Source organism: Podarcis muralis, chromosome 6 (genome assembly GCF_964188315.1).
Source record: "Podarcis muralis chromosome 6, rPodMur119.hap1.1, whole genome shotgun sequence".
Lineage (NCBI taxonomy): Eukaryota > Metazoa > Chordata > Lepidosauria > Squamata > Lacertidae > Podarcis > Podarcis muralis.
Genome location: NC_135660.1, coordinates 99,416,733 through 99,435,894, shown reverse-complemented (window position 1 = coordinate 99,435,894; position 19,162 = coordinate 99,416,733). Strand labels below are relative to the sequence as shown.

General features: G+C 43.6%; 1 protein-coding gene across 2 annotated transcripts in view; it reads right to left on the bottom strand.

The window, feature by feature from the left end:
* Positions 1-19,162, bottom strand: part of ETV6 (ETS variant transcription factor 6) — a 145,191-nt gene that overhangs the window by 68,119 nt on the left and 57,910 nt on the right. The gene's annotated exons all lie outside the window — the stretch shown is intronic.

Here is a 19,162-nt window from a genome sequence, read left to right as displayed (position 1 = left end):
CTCACAGAAGGATAACCAGTAACTATCCTTAGAACACAAGAGCAGTCTGGCTTAACACCTGTGCAGTCTGGCTCATGGGTAGGATTCTGGTGAGAAATTTCTTTTTAATTCAGTGAAATCAAATATTCCAGTATAAAACATTTATTTGGGACTGTAGGACAAGGAGAGAGAGGAGAAAGAAAGGAAGACACAAAATCTCAGGCACAGACTTTAAATGAAAGCTGCTGAGGCAGAGTCTTCTATTTCAAAGCAGATGCAGAATCCCTTGCAGAGAAGATGGCCTGCGAGAACATATATAGATTCTTCATCTGATGGTTCTAGGAAGCTAAACATATTTTTATGGGAATTTGGGACGGACTACTGCATCAATAGGAGTATAGCATCTAGATCAAGGAAAGTAATAGTGCCACTGTATTCAGCTCTGGTCAGACCTCACCTGGAGTACTGTGTCCAGTTCTGGGCACCACAGTTTAAGAAGGACACTGACAAACTGGAACGTGTCCAGAGGAGGGCAACCAAAATGGTCAAAGGCCTGGAAACGATGCCTTATGAGGAACGGCTAAGGGAGCTGGGCATGTTTAGCCTGGAGAAGAGGAGGTTAAGGGGTGATATGATAGCCATGTTCAAATATATAAACGGATGTCATATAGAGGAGGAAGAAAGGTTGTATTCTGCTGCTCCAGAGAAGCGGACAGGGAGCAATGGATCCAAACTACAAGAAAGAAGATTCCACCTAAACATTAGGAAGAACTTCCTGACAGTAAGAGCTGTTCGACAGTGGAATTTGCCGCCAAGGAGTGTGGTGGAGTCTCCTTCTTTGGAGGTCTTTAAGCAGAGGCTTGACAACCATATGTCAGGAGTGCTCTGATGGTGTTTCCTGCTTGGCAGGGGGTTGGACTTGATGACCCTTGTGGTCTATTCCAACTCTATGATTCTATGATCTTCTATGATCTTATCAAAAGTTGAGATATGAGATTGGGTATCCCTGTAACCAATCAGAAATTGGTCTATAAACAAGGTCTACCTCCTTAATGATCCTGGATTACTTTTTTAAAGGACTAGCCATTTCTGACTAGCAGCATCAGAAAACTTTAACCTCAAAGTTTTCTGGGGAAGAAAAGGTCAGGATAGCTGTACGTTGCTGACTTAAAGTGACCTGGTCTGATTAGAGACAATCTAGGAGGCATGGTTGATCTGTACTGTATCAGAATATAGGGCTAGTCCCAGCTCCTCACAAGTCTTTGCAATGCACAGGAGCCAGGTAGCAAACATATGTTAAAGGGTTCTAGGGGTATACCACAGCTGTAGTCACTGGTCTTCAATTGGTTGGTCAGGATTTAACCGGTTGGAACATTTTAGAACAACATAAAAGTGTGATTCAGGTAGGTAGCTGTGTTGGTCTGATGCAGTCGAAATATACATATATATAAATTAAAAATTGTCTAGTAGCACCTTAGAGACCAACTAAGTTTGTTCTTGGTACAGTGGTACCTTGGGTTACAGACGCTTCAGGTTACAGACTCTGCTAACCCAGAAATAGTACGTCGGGTTATGAACGTCAGAGTGAGAACAGAAATTGCGCGACAGCAGCACAGCGGCAGTGGGAGGTCCCATTAGCTAAAGTGGGACCTCGGGTTAAGAACAGTTTCAGGTTAAGAACAGACCTCCAGAACGAATTAAGTTCTTAACCTGAGGTACCACTGTATAAGCTTTCGTGTGCACGCACACTTCTTCAGAGGGTGCTACTAGACAATTAAAAAAAATAAAATTATATATATTTCATAAAAGTACGATGACAACAAAAACCTTATACTAGCCTTGGGGACTGACAAACATAGAGATCCATCCCTCCTCCAGGGCTGACAGCATTTTTATGCTGGTTGCCCAGGCTGGACGGTGCTCAATTCCTCCTCTGCCAGCCTGCTCACTTGCCTGCCTGCAGTTCCTTATCACCAATGGTCAACAGATTAGTCCATAAAAAGCAAGTCCTTTTATAGTCAAAAGGGTATATGTGAGGAGAGTGGGGTGTGGAAGTCAGGTATGTATGGCAATGAACTAGACATGTGCCTCAGGCAGAGCTGGCCCATCAATGAGGCAGGGTGAAGCAACTGCCTCAGGTGGTGGAAGTACTAGATGCAGCGCCCCGTTTGCCCACTGCTTCTCGTGGCAAAAGGGGAAGGACTGCGCCTGGCCTCAGGGTGGAGTTTGGTGTAAGAAGTTTATAAATGCTGGAGTCAAACTGCTGCCCTGGGACTTTTGAGTCACATGGTGCAAATATCCAAACAAATTAAGAACAGTTCATAAAGGAAACCAGTATTTCTTTGGTAGGGAAAAAGGGAAAGGTTTACCTTGTGCAGATTTGCTTTTATAGAGAAGGTTCTTTCACAAAAGACATTTGCTCTTGATTGAAAATGAGTCAGACAAAGAAGCCATATTTAACTAGAACCACCAGCAGGTAATTGCTAACAAGGGAGAAACTGAGATCACAGTCAAGGGGAGTCTGTGGGAAGGATGTGCTTGAAGCCTCAGAGTGAATCCTGTCAGGAGAGAAGCATTTTATTTTCATCCTGCGCGGGAGTGGAATGGTGCATGGGCTGAGCTCATCTGATAGCTGTTTTGAAGGGAATTGGACTGCTATGTCTTTAATTTGTCATTCCATTATGAACTCTTTCCCCATCCAATAAGCCTTCAAGCCAGGAAGCTATGTCTGCCCACACAGGAAATTCCTTTGCAGCAACTTCCCCAAAAAGGAAATTTCCCTCAGAAGTGTGGCCTTTGAGCGGAGGCTGTTTGAAGAGATTTCTTTTTTCTTTTTCTTTTTTGCAAGCTCAACCTACGCTGCTGCTGGTTCTGCAGCCAGAATTTGGGAATGAACAGGTCCTCTTTCAGGCAGGGCAAGCAGCAACCCCCCCCCCCTGTTACCCATGATTGTTTGCCCACAAACCTCTCCCTTCCTCCACAGACAGCACTTTTTTTAAGTAAGTCCAGCTCAAACTCTCTCTCTCTGGAAAAGTCTTTGCACAAGCAGTGTTGGCTGGGATTTTAGGAAAGTGAAAAAGGAGAAATAATAGCAATGACGAAGCAGGGATACGGGGAGAATATCCTACATGCTAATCCCTTGCTTTGAAACCAGGAACAAAGAACCCTGTGCTTAGCACACTGACAAATTGATTGTAAAACAACTTACGGACAGGCAAATGTGTTTAGGATTGGAGCCAAATTGTCCCATTATATTTCCTAAGATCTGGCAGGACAGCATTTTGGAGTCAGCTTTCGGGATTGTTGTTTTTTTAATCTGTGTGTGTGTGTGTGTCTGTGTGTCTGTAAAGTGCAGTGTGGTTTTATTTTAAATAAACTTTCACATTGAGGAACTTTATTTTTAAAATGGGATTCTTTTGAAAGGGGAGCTAAAAGAGGGGAGCAAACCTATAAAAACTGTTCTCACAGACCTCTTGTGAATCTTGTTGAGAACCAACACTTAATGAATAACAGAAAACATTTTATGAAGCACCTTAGCACAAGGGAGATAGCCAGATGCACTGCCAGATTTACAGTAAATTGCAATTTTCCCATTTCAGGTCAGAAAACAAGTGTCGCTCTCAGCATTCAGTAAATAAAACAAAGATAAGGAAACTATTCATAATCTATAGGTTTTTAAATATATATATACAGTAACTAATTTGCAGTTTTAATAATAATAATAATAATAATAATAATAATAATAATAATAATAATAATAATAAAAAATTTTATTTATATCCCGCCCTCCCCAGCCGAAGCCGGGCTCAGGGCGGCTAACAACAGTCAAATAGTCAAACAGTCAAATTCTAAAAACATTCTAAAAACATTTCATTATAAAAATTAATTAAAATCAAATTGTTGGCAACCGATTAGGCAAGATTCTGTGCAGGTTGCCAGAGGAGGGAGTCAGGCTGCGCCCTGACCAAAGGCCTGGTGGAACAACTCTGTCTTGCAGGCCCTGCGGAAAGATGTCAGGTCCCGCAGGGCCCTAGTCTCTTGTGACAGAGCATTCCACCAGATTGGAGCCGCCGCCGAGAAGGCCCTGGCTCTAGTTGAGGCCAGCCTAACCTCTCTGAGGCCTGGGACCTTGAGGATGTTGTTATTTGCAGACCGTAGGTTTCTCTGTGGGGCATACCAGGAGAGGCGGTCCCGTAGGTACGAGGGTCCTAGGCCGTATAGGGCTTTAAAGGTTAAAACCAGCACCTTAAACCTGATCCTGTACTCCACCGGGAGCCAGTGCAGCTGGTATAGTACCGGATGAATGTGATCTCGCAGCGAAGACCCCATAAGGAGTCTCGCCGCGGCATTCTGCACCCGCTGGAGTTTCTGGGTCAGTCTCAAGGGCAGCCCCACGTAGAGCGAGTTACAATAGTCCAGTCTGGAGGTGACCGTCGCATGGATCACACTGGCTAGATCAGGGCGAGAGAGATAAGGGGCTAACTGCTTAGCTTGGCGGAGATGAAAAAATGCCGCCTTTGTTATAGCTGTAATCTGCGCCTCCATAGAGAGGGAGGTATCGAAGATTACACCCAAACTCTTAACGGACGGTGCTGGCACTAATTGCACCCCCGCAAGAGATGGGAGTTGCCCCCTCGATCCCATATCGTCCCGCCCCAGCCAGAGGACCTCTGTCTTCGAAGGATTTAACTTCAACCGGCTCCCACGAAACCATCCAGCCACAGCTTCCAGACATCTGGTCAGTGTGTCTGGGGCCGAGTCAGGATGGCCGTCCATCAACAGATAGAGTTGGGTGTCATCAGCATACTGATGGCAACCCAGCCCAAAACTCCGGACAAGCTGGGCGAGGGGGCGCATAAAGATGTTAAAAAGCATTGGGGAGAGAATCGCACCCTGAGGCACTCCACACACCAAGGAGTGACGCGATGACAATTCCCCCCCAAGCGCCACCCTCTGTCCCCGACCAGAGAGAAACGAGCGCAGCCATTGAAGGACTGTGCCCTGGATCCCCACGTCGGCAAGGCGGTGGTCCAGAAGTTCGTGATCGACCATGTCAAAGGCTGCTGACAGATCAAGAAGATCTGTCAGATTTTTTGGGGTTTCATTGAAGATGAAGGGGTAGGAGTTATCCTGTATCTTTTGCACAATCTACACCGCCCCTTCAGAATTTTCATAGTTTCTATCAATTTCTTCTGCCTTCATTTGCAACATTTCATACAATACACCGCAGCCATTGTTACGCATTTAATTCACATACACAAACACTTCATCCATTTGTGGAAACATGCCAGTTTTAGGACCCCTTGCGCCTACGGAAATACGATACACTGGCAGCACATGCGCTGAGAATTCTACACTCACAGCTCACAATGCACGCGCGAGAAATGCGTATCCACAATGCCACCTTGTTGCTCTGTTTAAGTGGCGGGGGGAAACACAATTATATCATGCAACAATTACATAATGAAAGGTAATTAACCAATTTTTTTGGAGTGTGGCAATTATGCAGTGAAATATGGTATTCTGTTGATCAAAAAATCTTCTCCCCTTTCATGATCTCATTGCCTCACACTCTTGGCACATCTTTTCTTTGATGGTTTTCTCCTTCCAGTTCTCCAACTCCTTTCACCCACTATATCCCACTCTCACAACCATGGGGACTTCTTCTTTCTTACACAGCACTCTTGCTAATATGCACTCCATTTGTCATGTTCTCTCTCTCCTTCTAAGATGCTTCTGAACACCCTGTCCCTAATCTCGCCAACTATGGAAAACCAAAAAGTAACTCTTTTAATATTTTTGCAGGCTTTCTTTTTTCAAAATGTGCACACCATACCTGATTTTCAGCACATCATACTCATGCATTACAGTTAATACTGGATTGATACCAGGCTTCTTTTTAGCATATACAGTGGTACCTCAGGTTAAGTACTTAATTCGTTCTGGAGGTCCGTTCTTAACCTGAAACTCTTCTTAACCTGAAGCACCACTTTAGCCAATGGGGCCTCCTGCTGCCGCCGCACCACAGCTGCACAATTTCTGTTCTCATCCTGAAGCAAAGTTCTTAACCGAAGGTACTATTTCTGGGTTAGCGGAGTCTGTAACCTGAAGCATATGTTACCTGAAGCATATGTAACCCGAGGTACCACTTTATTTGTATCCATGAAGGCTTTAAACTTGCTTTAAGCAAAATTAAAGCAGAGACCCTTAGGACTCTGAATTCTGCCTGCAAAGCTGTAATCTGGGATATTCTGCACTTGTATGGTAGCAGCACAGCATATATATGGCTTGGATTGCCTTCTCCTCATGAAATGGAATCATAATTACTATAGTAGAGTCAGTGAGAAATAAAACGAAAAGCCTGGGCCCAAACCACAAAAAGGTCACAGAGATGTTTTTAAAGAAGCTGGATATTAACTCCAGTGCCTTACACAGGAACAAAGAGGGAACAAGAAGTAACGGCATGAGTGGGGAATTTTGAAAAGATGTTTCTGCCAAGTCATTAGAGGGAAGTGAAAACCAGCAAAAAGTGCAAATACTGAAAGGGGTAGTTGGCTTCGAGGAAATGAAAGAGAGAGAATTAGCTTGGTATTCTTGCAAATCAAGAAATTCATTTACCATCATCAGCAACTGCACCAAGACACATCTCCAACATGCATTGCCTTTCAGACTTCTCCCTATTCACATTTTATTTCTGTTGTTGAAGAACCAATGAAGTACTAGGTAGTTGTATTACAAGTAAGGGAAATTATATCCAGAATGATCCACCAAGCCACTTAATTGTTTAGCTTTTTGTGGCTTAAAAAACTCTTAAGGCAAACTTTATATCAAAGTTGGGGTTGAACTTTTAAAATGTATTACTGCAGCAGCTTTCATATTGTTGGATTACAATCATTTTGTGGAATGATTGGAGCTCTAGATCTTCCTTGCTTCCAGAGAGGATCAGAAGGTAGCAAGGACAGAGAAATATACAAGTGACCTTGTGATGGGGAAGTCTATGCTCTAAATGGCTTCTGGACTTCCTTTCCTGCACCTTGTTCGCATGCAAGGCTGAAACATGCTTCACCACTATCTGCGTGAGCAGGAAGGAGCCACCATGAGACTGGGGTTCGTATGTTGCCTCTCTTCCCTCCTTCACCAGCATTTGTTTTAATTTTAGTTTATCCTGAAACTTTGTCTAGTCATAAGTTCCAGCAATCATGATTTAAAATTCTGGTCACTCTCAAAGCAAGCCAACTTCAAACCACAGTAATTGAGGACTCAACTGCATTCCTGATAAGGGAGGATGTTATAATAAGGGCTTTTTTCTGCCGGAACTCAGTTCCAGCACCTCTCAGGTGGGCGCCATTGCCATTACTGTATAAGAGAACAAGGGAGAGAAATTTTGGAACAAGAAGGGGATAAATTGAAATTACAGAGCCATGAGAAACTAAAAACAAAAGTACGAGATTGACTCCATTATTATCAAATAATGGCGGTTTATAAACAAGACAGGAAAATTGGCTTCCAGGTGGAGAAATCAAAACTAGAAACAGAACTGTTAGAACCCAATGTTAAGAATTTGTCAAGAATGTATAACTTGTTGCTGAAATGGAATACACAAGATGAAACAGTTAAATCAGTTATGATTAAGTGGGCACAGGACTTTGGTCATAATATTATGTTTGCTGACTGGGAATGGTTGTGGACCACCGGTATAAAATTTACGGCATGTAATGCCTTAAAGGAAAATATTATGAAAATGATTTATAGGTGGTACATGACCCCAGTCAAGCTAGCAAAAATATATCACTTGCCTGACAATAAGTGTTGGAAGTGTAAAGAAACTGAAGGTACTTTCTACCACCTTTGGTGGACGTGCCCGAAGATTAAGGCTTTCTGGGAAATGATATATAATGAAATAAAAAGGGTACTTAAATGTACCTTTCTTAAGAAACCAGAGGCCTTTCTTTTGGGCATCGTTGGCCAATTGGTGTCGAGGAAAGACAGAACTTTTTTTATGTACGCTACTACAGCAGCAAGAATACTCATCGCAAAGTATTGGAAGACCCAAGATTTACCCACTCTGGAAGAATGGCAGATGAAAGTGATAGACTATATGACACTGGCTGAAATGACCGACAGAATCCGTGAACAGGGGAAAGAGACAGCGGAGGAGGATTGGAAGAAATTTAAAGCTTATCTCAAGAAATACTACAAATTGGATGAATGTTAAAATGTTGAGGTTTTTGTAAAAAAAAGGAGATTACAGCGACATAAGATTAAGTAAAAGAAAAGAACAATTAGGGATAAATTTGGTAAAATTGTTAGGATTTGCTGAAACAAGTTTGGAAATTGGGATGTAGAAAGGGGAGGTTTGGGGAAGTCAGAGAAGTGAGGTCTATGAAAAAAAGGAGAGGAAATTATACATGTTTGTTTGTTTCTTTATTTGTTTGTATTGTCTATAAAAATGTTGTAAAACTAAGAGAACAAGGGAGATGTTCATGGTGAGTTCCGGCACCTCTTGTGCTAGAAAAATAGCACTGAATAAATATTAATAATATTAATTGTACCATAAGCGTTGAGAAAGCATCTTGACACTCATGGTAGATTTAATATTAAAGAAAAGTGAAATGGGATTTGAAGACAAAGCATCTTTTGGGAAATGTGTGCATTTTTTAAATAACAAGGTAACTGAGTCAAGTTGCTGAACTGCATGTGTTGTTGTAGAGTGTGTGTGTGTGTGTTATATTAAATATATATGAACTAAATATCTTCAGTGAATGTACAGTGGTACCTCGGGTTACATACCGTTCAGGTTACAGACTCCGCTAACCCAGAAATAGTACCTCGGGTTAAGAACTTTGCTTCAAGATGAGAACAGAATTCGTGCTCCAGCAGCGCGGCAGCAGAGGGAGGCCCCATTAGCTAAAGTGGTGCTTCAGGTTAAGAACAGTTTCAGGTTAAGCACAGACCTCCGGAATGAATTAAGTACTTAACCCGAGGTACCACAGTATATATATATAAAAAGAAATTAAATTCTGTGGGGGAAGTTGCTCTCCAAGGATTAAAAGAAAGAATATATACTGCTCATATTCTCTTAACAGCATTTATAACCATGGGGAAGAATTGCCCCTTCAGCCTCCTTCCTATTATTATTATTATTATTATTATTATTAGTCGTAAAAGTATATTAGTATACTGCCCTATACTCACAGGTCTCAGGGCTGTTCACAACATAATTGCCTGAACAAAATAGTCATTCAGGGGTACACTAGCACCCTTTCAAAAGTCATCTATTTGTTTTACAAATGGAAGCTTATGGAAATTGTCCTACTGAGACTCTTGTACATGGGTAGGCAAACTAAGGCCCGGGGGCCAGATCCAGCCCAATCACCTTCTACATCTGGCCCGCATGTTTTTACATGAGTAGAATGTGTCCTTTTATTTAAAATGCATCTCTGGGTTATTTGTGGGGCATAGGAATTTGTTCACCCCCCAAAAAAAATATATAGTCCGGCCCCCCACAAGGTCTGAGGGACAGTGGACCGGCCCCCTGCTGGAAAAGTCTGCTGACCTCTGCTCTTGTCTCAGGTGTGGGGCACCTGTGGTGCTGCAGGTGCTGTTGAACCCTTTCTCACTTCAGCCCCAGCCAGTACTGGCCAAACGTCAGGGATGACAGCAGCTTTAGTCCAGTGGCCTCTAGGCAGCCACCAGCTCCCCATCTCTCCTCTGTTTGAAGACTTCAGTGGTTCTTCTATTCTCCAATCCTTTGTTCTGTTGTGCTTTGAAAATTCTCTCCAGGACAGAGTGGTTCTTACTTTCTAAACTTGGTAAGGAGAGGCTGGTTTAAACATCATTCCGCTGCTCTGCTGGCTGGAGCTGACGGAAATGGTCTTTAAAGCTCAGCATCAAAGCATTTGCTTCATAAGCTGGAAAGCCTCACGTCTTGTGCCAGCAACAACCTCTCCCCATAATTAATTAATACTGTATTAATTGTGCATGTTCTGTGGAAATGAAGGAGCATGGTGGGAAAAGCCCTCCACACAGGTTTGGGGGAGGGGGGCGGACAAAACAAAAAAGGGTTCTCTCAAAAAGGATTGTAGAGGAAAACCTGTCAAGAAGTCCACACAAAGATAGTTAAACTATGCCTTTCTTAGGACCAACCAAAAAGAAAAAAAGAGTGAGCAATTTTACCAGAACTCTACTTCAGACTGTATGTTTCCTTTAAAAAGGGTGCAGTGAGGAGAAGAAAAATATGGAGATTGTGCTGGAACCTGCACTGTAATGAGCAGAAACACTCCCAGCACATCAGATTTCGCGTTACTCATTTTATCCACTTAGCAGGATAAACAACAGAGTAAACAGCTCTACAACAAGGATAACCTGTAAAAGGAAAACCTGTGCTTCTAATCCAAAGCCATTCTCTCTTTAGAGGAACATCAGTAAATAAATCTCCCTTCATTTTCAAAATTAACACACAGACAGAGTTATTTATAGCTGCCTTTACTGGAGCTACTTCCTTATCAGGAAGCATGTAGCTGGGAACTGGTGTCTGCCTTCCTTGAAAATTCTTTCCAGAGACACAGAAACCCAAAAAGGGAAATTTCCCTTCAAATACAGTGGGGGTTTTGTTGCTGTTGGCTTTAAGCAGAGAGGGGTTGGGAGGGGGAGTTTTATACCAGGCTGTATATAATGACCCAAAGCTCAGAGAAAACATTAAAATGTTCTTTTTAAAACTGAGACTGATCCAACTCTCTTGTTTTGAAATTAATTTGGACTTAAAATGCTTCATGTTGGCTCGATTACACCAGCGACAGGCTCCACATCAAGTTTAATTGTACACTACATTTTCAGTGTTTTAAGAACAATTCATGAGAAATCAAATTATCAGCTTAACAGTGGGTGTTTTTGGAATAATTCTTTTTTCACTCTTTACAGCATTACTTAACACACACACGTAGGTGCCACCCATCGTGGATATAATCAGCATGCCAGCAGTGGTGGAGCATATGCCCGCGCTACCCTGCAGCCGGGGGCGGAGCAAGCTGCCCACGGGGATGGACCGAGCTGCGCATGGCAGACATTCAGCCGCCGCCCGCCCGTGATTCCCAAGCCCCTCCCAAGCTGTCAAAACAAAGGGGGAAGGGGGGAATGCTGCCAGCAAAGTGGCACAGCTCCCCCACTTACCCCAACAGCTCCGGGGTAGGCTTGGGAGTCACGGGCACGCCAAATGTCACCCCCCCTCCGTGAGGGCAACTGGGGTGGTCCACCCCCCTCCTACGCCCCTGCATGCCAGAAGGACTTCAATCCAGGAGTTAGCACAGAATGTAGAAAAGCAATTCAAATGACACCCAGTGGCAATCTAGAGCATGAAGGTTTCCTCACTGAAAAGTAGATTCAGAAAGGCCTGTAGCATATAAATCTAATAAAACTGAAACAACACAGTGCAGACTCCAGAAAAAAGCCTGAAACAGTATCCAGTTAAGGCATGGAAGCAGGCTTTTGAAATAACCTCTCAATTAGGTTTGATGGCTACCAAGAGGTCACTGCTCCAGTAAGAATTGTATGATGTACTGCAGACAGGCACTTCTTAAAAAATCCTGCTCATGAATTTAAAAATGGGTGTAGGGGAACAGTTTGGGAAGGGAGTGAACTCTCTCCTTCCCCCTCAGCTTCCAAAATGTTCAACAACTGAGGCGCGGCTTCCTATTGGTTGTAGGAGCTTCCTGCACTCAAGTGGAAGCCACGTCGGACATTCGGCTTCTGAAAAACGTTCGAAAACTGGAGCATTTACTTTTGGGTTTTTGACGTTCAGGAGTTGAAATGTTCCAAAACAGAGGCGTTCAGGAGCCGAGGTTTGACTGTACAGACGTTCACTCCTCATGCAACTACCACTGTGTAAGGGAAAGAGCTGGACTGCACTTGCTGACTGTGCAGGGTTCTAAATTGTGCAGGAACCTACAATGGGGGACTAGCAAGAGGAAGCCTCTCTCTTCCCCTCATGCAATGGAAACAGGCAATAATGCTTGCCTAGGGCTCTGATCTGCTCCCAGCTGGGCTGGGAGAAAAGTGCCTGAAACATCCCCTTTAGACGCTTTGCTTTAGGCACAAAAAGGGCAGGCAGATGAACAACTGTAGGTGCCTCTGCCACGCCTAGGTTGGCCTTCAGGAGTGAAGCCTCTGGAGACCACAGCAGAGCCCATTCGCTCACAGGGACTTGAGCGGTTTTGCTGCCCCTGCTCCTCAAACACTGCACACACTCTGCTTGGAAGAGTTCCTCAACAACCGCACATTTCAGTATGCAGGCAGTAAACTAACACACATGTCAACAAGAAGCAAATCTGCTCTAAGTGCCAAGTGAAGTAGGTCTTTGACTTTGGGTCAGCATATCAGTTCATTTCAGATCCAGGAACTCCTCATCACCCATATATGGGGAAACTGAAGCACACTGCACTGGACCAGAACAGCAAGAATTCTTTCCTAGCCACTTTCCACTTCACCAGAATGTTTTGGTTGCTTCTTGCTTCCCAAGGGCTTGAGAGTGTGACAGAGGCAGGCCAGCAAGTACAAATTGATACAGGCCTAGCTCAGAGATATTGGGAGTTCGGTTCCAGACCACTGCAATAAAACAAGTTACACTTTTTTGGTTTTGTTTCCCAGGGCATATAAAAGTTATGTTTATACTGTAGCCTATTTAGCCAGGCCCCACTTGGCTGCAGGGTCGGGAGGGGGGAAACCTAGCTCTAGCCCTAGCCAGCTCCACTCCCAGGGCCAGAAGAGGGGCAGGGGGGGGGCTTCCTTCCCCTGGAAGTGGCCAGGCTGCCTGCAGCTGTAAGGAGCAATATCTGCGAAGTGCAATAAAGCAAAGTATAATAAAATGAGTTGTGCCTGCATGTGGTCACACAGAGTCTACTGTTGACTTTTCCTGTGAGAGGTGCATATACAGTAAGTGATCTGATGAATGAGTAACTGGATTGGTCACAAGCCTGTCTACTTTATTGCCCCACCTATTTTTATAAAGCACTGGAGCGCCTCAGCTAAAAATATTCAGCCAGAAAACCAATGGAATATTTTTGGCCCAAAAATGGCACCCCATCAAAACTAGACAGGGACACTTCTGGGTTTGGGAGGGATGATCTCCCTGCTGTGAACTCCACTTGCTCAGTGGCTCCCTCCCTTTGGGCAGTGGCAATTGGGCTCAGAAAGCAAATTCATCACTATCACCTAGAAGAAGGAGTTAGCAAGCAAGCGGAGGTAAGTAAGCAAACCATCTGCAGTGGCAGATGCTTTGGCAGGGAGGCATGTGAACAAGCCACAGCAGAGCTGTACGAAGCAGCAGTGGCTCTGACCCCCCCCCCATGCATCTGGGCAGGCACACATGCAGAGGAGGAGGGCCCACCAATCCAAGGGTGCCCAAATCTCCCAGGCAGTCCAGTTGTAATTGATGGTGGCTGGTGGCTGGTCCTCAGCAGTGGTTGCCCCAACGGTGTCAACTCTAAGGCCAGGTCCTAAGCACCAATGAATCCCATCCTACTCCCACATTTTATACGTACACACTGCCTGTGACTGCCCCTCTTAGCTCTGCCGCACCTCCAATAACAGCTATAGCTTGAAAGGGCTGCATCTGGCGCATGAAGTCCTGGGCTTGTTCACGCTTAGCAGGGTCCCACCAGATTACAGCCAGTAAACACAAAGTGGGGAGAGAAAGTGTGTGCCTTTAACTGCTCAAGGGAAAACATCTGGAGCCATGATATGCCACAGTTCCCTGGATGTATGTATGTATGAATCCAGGGTCTATAGAAATAAATGATTATAGGCTATTCCCCATTTGTGCATTCCGAGTCATTGTGTGGGTCGATGGAGTGAACGTAAACCCAGCCCAGCCCCCTTCTGGTGGGGCTGCCACCTGTATAGACAAATGACTATATGCCACTGCAAAACAGCAATAAGAATAAAATATTGGTGCAGCCTCTCAAATAAGCACACAGAGTTACTAGCTAACAACAACAAAATAATTACTAGCCCATCTGTCACAGCCCCACTCAACAGGATTGGCCATTTTTGCCACAGCTGCAGCCTGGAAGGAAAATGGTCTGCCTTGTCTTCTGGAAGCATTTGCCGACCACAACATGTGATGGGTTGTATGCAAATTGGTACTAGCAGTCATGTCAAGCTCTAATTAATGATCCTGAAAATTACAACACACATAGGAAAACCCGTTTTTAATTATACTAATTTTCTTTTTATAAGTGGTGGGAAACAATAGATCAAAACAACTACAACTTTGCAATTAGAAAATTATCAGTGACAGTTAAAATGAATTCCTCTCAGTATGCCTGACTTAAGAAGGACTTTAGGCACATCTTTTTACACTTCAGAGAGGTCCAAACCAGGCCTACCTAAACCTGCTCCAGAGAAGCGGACATGGAGCAATGGATCCAAACTACAAGAAAGAAGATTCCACCTAAACATTAGGAAGAACTTCCTGACAGTAAGAGCTGTTCGACAGTGGAATTTGCTGCCAAGGAGTGTGGTGGAGTCTCCGTCTTTGGAGGTCTTTAAGCAGAGGCTTGACAACCATATGTCAGGAGTGCTCTGATGGTGTTTCCTGCTTTGCAGGGGGTTGGACTCGATGGCCCCTGTGGTCTCTTCCAACTCTATGATTCTATGAAACCACTCCTACTACTACCCGATATCAGTGTTTCCCAAACTGTGGCTTGCGACCCACAAACAAACACCAAATAATAACTACTTTTAATCCTTAACTGAAATGATGAATAACTCTTCCAACTTCTTGTTTTCTTGGCATACTCTTAATGCTGTGTTGATACTTATAACTGAATGTCAGAATGCCACTCCCACTCCAAGTGGCCTTGAGTGGTTTATCCTCAGGGAGGATAAGGAAAGGCAAGTGAGGTTTTCTAGCCCTGTACCAAAAGGCCAGGCGATATAGGCTTTATAATCCAGGCACTGCCCTCGGACCACTCTTCTTTTTCTTCTTCACCGCACCTTCCGCCACAGTGGGCTTTGCTAGTTGCCCTTTGGAGGCCCAGTAGGAATTTGGTGGGGTAGCAGGAAGTCCCTGGTTGGCCTTTGGAGATCTTACTTTTTGCGTACTTCATGCTGCTGGAAAATACTAATTGGGTTTGCAGCAGCATATACATTATTTGTTTTGCAGCAGCATATACATTAATCTAGGAAGGCGAGAGAAAATTTTAAAAACTGGTTGTTAAAAAATAGAAAAACACCTGAGGCGTTACTAGGTTAAGGGCACTCTTCAGTCACCTTCTGCTGCCTTTGGCTTTGTGGCCATCCTGGGTGTCCTTTAGGGTTGGCATGCACACTTTGGCAAACGTTGGACAGCAGGGAGGGAGCATTTACTTCTAATTCTTTGCTGTGTTTGCAGGTGTAAATCCGCCAAGGAGAAAGAAAGGACCTGACTCTACCTGATTCTTCCTTGCTATATGGACCACGATGACCAGGGCTATATTGCCCTGGTGATTTGGTTTAATTGGTTTTTGCAGATCTTCTCATTTTTTTATATTACATTTAATAAAATAGAACCATTTTAACACTTAACTTGCCTCTCACGCTCTTTCAGAGTCTGATGGCAAAGGCTCGAGTCTCACAATTTAACACTGGAGAGCTGCTCTCTGGCGGAAGAACTGTGGACCGTTTACTGCAAGGTGTGTGGACTGAGTTGTTTCAAGCAGCTATTACAATTTTTGTCTGATGCATGTAGGATTAGTTAATAGCCAAGAGTGATTTGAAATTCGCTTAGTCAAAATAATAAATACTATCTTTATCAATAATGATCTGAGCCTATGCCTGACAATCACCAACCCCTGCGTAAATGTACTAGTTGCAAAACAGAAGCTCAGTGATCCCACTGACACCTGCCTATACACACACACACAGAGTTTGTATAACCATATGTTTTTAGAGTAATTTTTGTAGCTTATGAAGCAATATCCTGCAATCAGATGTCTGGTTTTCTTACATTCCCATAAACAAAACTGTGAATAACTTTGTAAGTGCTACAATTGTGTAAACTTTTGCTTAGATGTGTCAAGCAATGGTTGCAAAACAGGCAGTACTGAAATTAAACTGTACAAAACTTTTGGCTACCGGAGGTCTAAAGTCCGAAATTCATGTGCCAGTAAGACAAGAAGTCACCACACCAAAAAGTCTGGTAACCACTGCCCTAGACAGCTCTTACGGTCTAGGGCTGGTTTCTCCTCCACTCTCACCCAAAACGGTTGGCCTGCTTTTCTCTCCTCCAAAGCCCTCTCCCGCTTGCTCTCACTTTCAGAATCTCTTAGATGTCTTTAACTCCACCATTCGCTAGTGGAGAACTGTGTTAGGAAACAAACCCCAGCCTGTAAGCATGTGCCTATGCAATGCCTTAACCCATAAACACAGTTAAGTAATTGATCTTCAGTACATACATTGTTATGCTATATGGGAGCAAAAGAAATAAAAACTCCAATGCTGGGTTACATTTACTGCAAAGGCCATGGAAAAAGAGAGCAAAACAGAATTCTACCCCATCCTTTCCGTCCTCCATGTACTTGTTAAAAATCAATGATTCAAACACACTTGCGATTTGGCACTACATCCAGTGCTTCTAAGGGAAGGGTTTTTGCTTACCTGTTTCTGGCAAACACTACAAAGTGCCCTCATATACTCATATACTTTTTGGCCATTTCCAAGAAGAAATTGCCCCAGGGTATTCCACACACCACGTGAGAAAGCACTTAATGATACATGGTAAGACCATCTTGTGCAATAGCACAAAGAAACCAACATTCTGGCAGCATTTCCCCCCTTGGGCTGATTGAGTGGGGAGAGGAGGCAGTTTCAGGGCATCGTTACAGATAATGAGCTGAGGTTAAACAAGTTAAAATGGGACATTGAAAAGGGACAAGAGGAAGTCTGGAAATCCAAATAACCCAACAGATTAAAGCACAGTCCTAAGGGGGCATATTAATATAGCTTTCACTCCTGCAATCTGACCCAAACACATGGTGCCCAACAGATAATGAGGGACTCCCATCAGCCATAAGGAGCAGGGCTAATTTTCAGGAATGATAAGAGTTGTAATCTAAAACATAAGGAGGATACTGGGTTGGGAGTGGCTGCCCTATACTGATTTTAACATGCAAAATTGTCCCCATTGAGTTTCTGAAGCACGTCTGGGGAAAATACTGGGCTAGATGAAGGTAAACAATCAGAATCTTAATCGAGGCAAGACAGAGATTCTGTGCAGAGGGAAACCAATTGCTCTATTCAACTTCTCTTAGATGGGGTTGTGCTCCCCCCGAAGGACCAAGTTTGAGCTTGTATGACCTCTTGGATCTGGTGCAAACAGAGAAGTCCAAGTGGCAGCAGTAGCAGGAGATAATTTTAATCTGCATGGCTGGTATGGCTGCTGGAATCCCTATCTAGGGAGAAGAAACCTTGCGACAGTCGGCAATGTACTGTGGTACCTTGGTTCTCAAACTTAATCTGTTCCGGAAGTCCGTTCCAAAACCAAAGCGTTCTAAAACCAAGACGTGCTTTCCTATAGAAAGTAATGCAAAATGGACCTATATCCGTTCCAGACTTTTAAAAACAACCCCTAAAATAGCAATTTAACATGAATTTTACTATCTAATGAGACCATTGATCCATAAAATGAAAGCAATAAACAATGTACTGCAGTCACACAATCAATCAATCCAGCTCAACTGGGTTCCACAGAGTCACATAAACAAAACAAAAAGGCCGCAGAAACAAAAACGCAATATAATAGCAAAAACAGATAGACCCCAGCATAACACTCAAAACAGAAGTGTGGCACTCAAAATGGAGCACGTTCAGCTTCTGAAAAAAGTTCCCAAAGCAGAACAGTTACTTCCGGGTTTGCAGTGTTTGGGTTCCAAGTTGTTTGAGTACCAAGGCATTTGAGAACCGAGGTACCACTGTATTAGTGAATTCTTGGTGCTGCTTCTGAAGACAGTTCAAAAACCAACTGGTTCAAAATGTGCCCACCCAGCTATTGGTTGGGGCCAGGCAATTAGAACACATTACACATATTATTGTGTCAGGTACACTGGTTGCCAGTGTGTTCTGGGCCCAATTCAAAGTGTTGGGGCTGACTTCTAAAGCTCTAAATTGTTTGGGATGAGTTTACCTTAAGGGTCACATGCACCTGTATCAACCAGCCATCCCATACTTTAAGATCCGTTCTGGGGGAACCTGTGGAAATGCCAGATGTAGCACCAATGAGTTTGGTGAACACATGGAACGCGGTCTTTCCAGGAAGTGTCTGCTCAATTGTGGAACTCGTTTCCGAATGGGATCAGGCAAGCCCCATCCCTTGTTAATGTTAAATGGGCCTTACAGGTTTTATCATTATGGCCTTCGGGTGCTACTCTAGAATACTGGATGACTTTAGGTGAATTACTTCTTTATCTGGAATGATGCCTATATACTTATTTTGGATAAAACTGGGCATTTTAAGTGTTTTGAATGGTTTTATTGTTGGATTTTAAGCATATGTATTTGTATATTACTGTAAACAGCTTTGGTAGGCAATTTTGCCTAAAAAGAGGTCTAAAAGCCTATAAAATAGTTAAATAAAATAATCTGAAATACTACCAAACAGTTAAACACAGACCTTACTGGTTGTAGCATGAGCAAAGCAGTGCACTGCATGGTGCTTAAGTCTTCACACAGATCATTAAAATGCATGTGCACTTGAGTCAAGTGCCAGACATGCACACAATGGTAGGAACTCACACCAATCATTTTAAAGTGATCTCCTAAAAAGCAAAATAGAGTAAACATTGGACACTGATTTACCAAGTGCTGGAAAAGTTGAGGTTGTTCATATTAGGTGTGCTCTGCCTATGCAGAATAATCTCCAGAGCTCATTGCTAGCAAGTGGGACTATCTGGAGTAGAAAATGCACCTGAAAACACCATGCGACCAGTTCGGAGCACCCTGTGTCCTGCCAGTAAAGTATTTGGAAAACCCAAAGCCCAACATGCATCTGTCTGTCGATGGTGAAATATGTATCACATGACAGTCAAAGAACCAATCTGTGGAAGGAGGAAGGAAGAAGAAGTGTCCATGGCATTTGTGAGGAAAGTCCATTGTTCTAAATAAAAGCTACAAATACAACAACAACAAAAGAAAGGCGCCTCCCACCCCAGTG